We start from the raw sequence: 6,487 nt of genomic DNA on the forward strand, positions 1-6,487 counted from the left end.
ACTGTGCTGAGACACTACAATCCCCAATGCAGGGGGTCAGTAGCTTCCAAAATCCTGTTCCTGGTCAGTCTGCACTAGAGAATAATACACTCATGGTATCACCCCACTCAAGGCCTACATGATCAAAACAACCAGCAAGACATGCAGCTGGGGCTTGGCGACACAGCGATGCTGAACCCAAAAGAAGTTGCAACAGCAACACAAATATGCCAGGCTCTCAGCCCTGGCCTAGAGCATGCCAGCAAAATGCCAGGCTCCAACCTTGGCTAGTTTGCTACAGGGATTGATATGACTCCATGGCATCATCCCACTCAAAACCCAGAAAAAACAAAAGAGGAAAAAAGAGGATGAGAACAGGGGTCTCAAGCCCTGAGACAGACTTTTTCTTCCTGTACCTGAGGCCTCCCCATCACATAGCTTTTGCTTGCCTTTCCAGTGAAGCGGGGGAAGAGACATCCCCCCCATGAGGAACAAGCTTTCTGATTCCCAATTTAGCTGTGCAGCTCTCAGAAGCCCCAGGAAGGAAGGAAGGAAGGAAGGAAAAAAATAAATAAATAAAAAAGAGCCCAACCCAGGCCAGGTGGCCTGAACCTTAAATCACTTTCTGATATCATCACCTGGTCCCAATCAGAAGCAGCAGCATTTAAACACTGCTAATACTGACCAACCAATTTAAAGGTAGTCAGCACTCCTAGTGAAGTGACCAGAGCCACCAAACTGGTTCCCTGGGTCCCTTGGAGGGATTCTTAAGTCAATGGTTTAGACATAAGGAGGGGGAGAGAAGGTGGTTCTCTTTCAGTCCTAGAGGAGGTACAATATACAGCACAAACAACAGACACAGCAACATGAAACCAGAACATGCTTAACCACACACAACCCCAAGCAGGTGTGGGTGTTGCACAAGGTTAGAATCAGTAGCATATCTAGGCAAGGGCAAGGAGGGCACCAGCCCCATGCACCAGTCTCAAGTGGGTGTAAGATTGTCAGTTGGATGCCAGCCTGACTGCAAAATCTATTTGTACTATCTCTGTTTACATTCAATGAGATGCAAAACCTATTTGTACCAGTTTGCCAATAGGACTGGATGTAAATGAATGTACCCAGATGTGACAAAAGAATTCCTGATATGAAGGTAACAAATTTATTTTTCTAAAATTGATCTGTGTTATGTAGACCCCAGATAATAAAATAGATGTGCATATTCCCTTGATTTTAACATTCAAAGAGGTGCTACTAAGCCCATGTCAGTCTGATATTTTTGACCACTGGCATGTCCTACCAGCTGTATGTAATAGAAGCGACAAGACATGGCAAGTTCATCTAAATGCATGACAGCATGTTTACCAAGTCAGACTCCTGCTAAGAACTACTCATAGCTGGTGTGGCAAGGGAATTCCCTTTAGCAACAGTTATGAACAGTGGAGGAAAAACGGTTTTCCCCAAAGCTACAAAAAGTAATATTTGCCCACTGATATTGTTTAAGGCATTGTTACACATTAATTTTAGGTGGCTTCTGAAGCTCTTAACCCCTCGGTTCTCCACACACGCCTGTGGGCAAGGTTACAGGGCACAGATGGGTCCAGTAATGGGTTTGGGGTGGGGGGAAACATGAAAGCTCCCCATGAACTGAGGCTTCCTTCCCAGGGCAGGGGCAGTAATTCCTCAAAAAGCACCTTCTTTCACCACCCCCAAATCCAAGCCATCAGGGAAGCATGACAAGCGCATCCCAATCCCAAATCCTTATTTATTAAAACATGAAACCGTCTTTAATTTACTTCCTCTTTCTTTGTTTTTAATGTTTTCTTATCCTTCAGTGGCTGACTTCCTTCTTTTCACCACCCTTCCCCCACCTCCATTTTCTTTTCACCTCCCATGTAATTACCCACCCCAATCCCATTAACTCTCTGCCTCCCAGCTTCATGTTCCTGCCTCCTGCCTGCCCTCCTTCCACCAAAACCCATCTCTCACGCACCCTGACCTAGAGCAGGGATAGACTCCTGTCCTGGCTCATCAGTTCTGTGGTGGCAACTCACAGCTGTAGCTCATAGTCAGGTCCCTCCTCACCAGCCCTCTAGTGGCAAGTCATAGCTGTGTTGGTGGGGGACAATCAGAGAAGGTTTTTAGCTTTTAGGTGTGACTGCTCCAAACTGGAGCTATCACTAACACATTTGAGCAGCTCGAAACGCAGTGTGTAACAAAGCTGTTAGACCAACAGTATAATTACAGAGATAACAGACAAGATTTTGGACACAAAATGCCCTTCCTCAGGGCTGGGAAATGGAAAGACTGACCTAATTACCAGGTAGAACTGTTACTTGTCTTTAAATCAGTTGTGTACTAGCTTAGCTACAAAATCATTCATCCCCTTTCTCAGAAAGGCCAGGAGCCTTTTTTAGTTTGCTACTTAAGAGGGACAATGGGATAGCTCATTTAAAAAGGCTCAGCAAAAATTGCAAATGCCCTTCAGTGCAGTGCAATATAATGTTTGCTTTAGATACATTGCATAATTAAATTTATAGTATGCTAATGGCATGCCAGACTGATATCATATATAATTAAAAATGCAGTGCTTCACCACCTTATGTTGCCTTCCATATAACTTATAGTAGCTGCAAAATATGGTATTTTTTGAAAATTCATGCTAGCTAAATTTGAATATGTGTACATACAGAAACGCACAACACCTTGGTGTACAAAACTTTAAATACTCATGTATAATTAGCTTAAGGTGTATGGGTGTTTTGTGCACAATACCTTGTCTATCTCAAATGTATAGTTGATTCAATACAAAGATATCAACATACAATTTTTACTTCTCTCATTTCCTTGACCCTCAGGGCTACATAAACACCACAAAAACTACAGTAGAGCTTTGCTGATGTTAATGAGAATATCTGTGTTGGAAGGGGCTATACAGTCCTAAGTTTGTCAGTAAGTTGCAATTTAACCTGGAACCGTAAGATCAATGACTGTTCCAGCTTCAATATCCAATATTCCAATAATGCCACAGTTAAGTTAATAAAATCTCCTTAATTTGTACTTTAATCTTAACAATGATATTAAAACAGAACAAGAACAAAGTACACCTTTGTAATTTCATAAGTTCATTTTGTATTTTCTGCCAATTTTTAATACCTGTATTATGACTCTGATTAAGAAACGCTTAAATGTTTACATGCTTAAATCTCTACTTCTATCAATGGGATTTAAGTATGTGCTTAAATGCTTTACTGAACTGGACTCTGTAGGAGGGTAACAGAACTCTGATACAGCAGATGTTTTTATTTTGATTCCTGATTTTCAGAGAGCTTCCATTTATTTGGCATTACCATTTGTTTTGAACACTGTCATTTGAAGTTTAATCCCCTTTTATCAGCATTTGAGCTGGTGAGCCCTGTTTCCAATGGTAATCTACTTAAAAGTCAACTCCAAGTCATTCTCTCTCTCTTGAAATTCATGAGATGCCAAATGCCATATCATTTATGCTTGATATCTATATTAAAACATAGATTACCTCTTCTATCTCCTCTTTCCTCAGTAGCTTTATAGCAGTTGTTTGAGAATTGTGACTAGACTGAAGGAATAAGAGAAAGCTCATCCAAATGTTAACTGCAAAAATTTGAGCCCCTGTCTAGTTTGGGAAACCCATGGTTTTTATACTTAGCAAGTGGATGAAGAGCATTTCTAGGTTTCTAATGATAGCATGCTGTAACAGAGAAGACTGTTTAGCTTATTTAACCAGGTGCAGGAAGAGAAAAAAAAAAGATCCCCTATGGGGATCATAGTATTATAGTGCTTAGGGTTGGAAGGGACCTAAACAGATCATCAGGTCCGACCCCCTGCCCTGGGCAGGAACGGGTGCTGGGGTCATATCACCCCAGCCAAATATCTGTCCAGCCTCCTCTTGAAGACCCCCATGGTAGGAGAGAGCACCACCTCCCTTGGGAGCCCTTTCCAGAGCCTGACAGCCCTAACTGTAAAGTAACGTCTCCTGATGACCAGCCTGAACCTTCTCTCTAACAATTTGTGGCCGTTATTCCTAGTAACCCCAGGTGGTGCCCAGGGGAACAGAGCCTCCCCCTATTCCCACTGGTCCCCCCGGTGAGTTTGTAAATGGCCACCAGATCCCCTCTCAGCCTTCTCTTGTGGAGGCTGAATAAGTTCAGGTCCTTTAGCCTCTCTTCGTAGGGCCTGCCCCACTGCCCCTTGACCATGCAAGTGGCCCTCCTCTGGACCCTCTCAATTCTAGTCACATCCCTCGTGAAGTGCGACGCCCAGAACTGGACGCAGCAATCCAACTGTGGCCTGACCAATGCTGCATAGAGGGAAAGGATCACCTCCCTGGAGCTGCTTGTGATGCATCTGTGGATGCACAACAAGGTGCAGTTAGCCTTCCTGACCACTTCCTCGCACTGGTGGCTCATGTTCATCCTGGAGTCAATAATGACTCCAAGATCCCTTTCTGCCACTGTGTCGACAAGAAGGGTGTTCCCCAGCCTATAGGTATGTTACTGGTTCCTTCTCCCTAGATGCAGTACCTTGCAATTGCCTGCATTGAATTCCATCCTATTATCTATTATTATCTATTATCAATTATTAATAGATCTTCTTTTTCTATGCAGTAGCTTTCATGTAAAAAGCCAAAGTTCCCCCCTTTTTTCCATTTACAGAAACTTTAATGCACTACACATTCAAGGATTAGCACAATTCCCTCTCATGTTTATGGATATTTCATTATATGTCTGGTTTTGGTAGTACTGCTGAATAATTGATCACATTAAAATAAATATTCATAACTGACACTTAAAAGAGATTGGCATTGAGTACTGCTCTTCTTAAACCAGCTAAGCTTTATTGGGCAATTTTACAGAAGTGAAAGACTAAAATCTACAAAGACAGATAAAGGAATAATGCATGAGTCCCAATAAATAAGTAAATAAAGAATTTTGCAAGCAGTTTTCATAATGCTTATGTAAGTTATATAAAAAAAAGGATGCCAAAAATATCCAGTCCCCAGACCAACAGCATGTAGGACTTCACTCACTATTTTTCCTGCTATTTAATAGTTTGAGAAGAGGAGCTCATCTCAAAGGATAAAAATTTAAATATAGCCTGCCTCTGAAGCAGCCCTCATCTCCAAGTGTGGTAGAGATGATGTGCTCCTCCCTTCAGAGGTCTCTGAACCTTGGGATCTCCACATGCCATGTCTCCAAGTACTAGTCAGATTTAAAAAAAAAAGTTAAACTATACTTTCTCAGAGTCACAGAAGTTTAGGGCTCGAAGGGACCTCATGAGATCATTAGGTCGAGCTCCCTTGCTCTGGGCAGGAAAGACTGCTGCGGTCAAATAAGTCCAGGAAGGTGTGCGTCTGACTGCTATGACATTAAAATTAAAAGAGAACAAGGATCAAACAATATTATGGAAAGGAACAAATCAAAGGGAGTAGACGTCAAGAAAAAGTAAGGGAATCAATGGAAAAAACAGGATAAATCTACAATAATAAGCAGATACTACCACCACTAAAGTTATGCGCTCTAATACCTATAAGTAATTAGACATTCCCATAGAATATTAAAAAGAGACTGGATGCAATCCCAGAATCTTCCTATGAATCCTACTAAGTGACTGGTATATATACAGTTCCTTATGTTGGAGCTATGTGGAGCTGACTGGTGAAGTATAATGACTAGTGTAGGCTAAATTGTTGCTTGTGTGCAGTCCATCAAATGCACCATTTGACTCCAGGTAAATCTTCACTTGCTTTATACCCATTGATTAGAGCTTTATTCCCATCAAAGTCCTTTCTGCTAAATATCTTTAGGCTCTCTTCCAATGACCAGCCCCAGCAGGAGGTCAGGATGCATGAAGAAGGAAGCCAGTTGAGAAAGTTAACACAGCAGAGAAATCCAGGTCAGGAGAGAGGGAATGAGTAGTTTGGGACAAGGAGTCTGGTTGAACTAGAACTGAAATCAGGAAGAGAAAGTATTGATGGAACTGAAGTAGGAGACTAGGACTAAGAGGGGAAGAAACTAAGTAGGAGACTGTAGGACGGGAAATGTGGGGAATGACCCAAAGCCAGAAAGATCCATGCCACTCTGTGAGCTCAGACTAGTGTGTTGAGACCCTACAGAGCATAGCTACACAGTACTGGGTGCATCTACATGAGATACTTTACTGTACAGTAGACTAATTTACTGCACAGTAAAGCGTCACCTTGTACACATGCAGGGTATTTACTACACAGTAAATTAGGCTACTGAGCCGTTAGCTGGTACCTGTAAATACAGGGACTAGATTAACTGTGCAGTAGTTATTGTGCAGTAACACTTACATAAACACTGACCAGGAGCAAATTTGCTCCCAGTCAGGCTAGGCAGCAGGAGGCCACAGAAGACAGGAAACTCTTTGTCCCTGGTCCTGGTGTTGTGCAGCTCCTGGCTCCTGGGGAGCTGTCTGTTCCCTGTCCCAGCTCCTGGTTCCTTGGTTC

The sequence above is a fragment of the Alligator sinensis genome, unplaced genomic scaffold (genome assembly GCF_000455745.1).
Source record: "Alligator sinensis unplaced genomic scaffold, ASM45574v1 scaffold335_1, whole genome shotgun sequence".
NCBI classification, from domain to species: domain Eukaryota; kingdom Metazoa; phylum Chordata; order Crocodylia; family Alligatoridae; genus Alligator; species Alligator sinensis.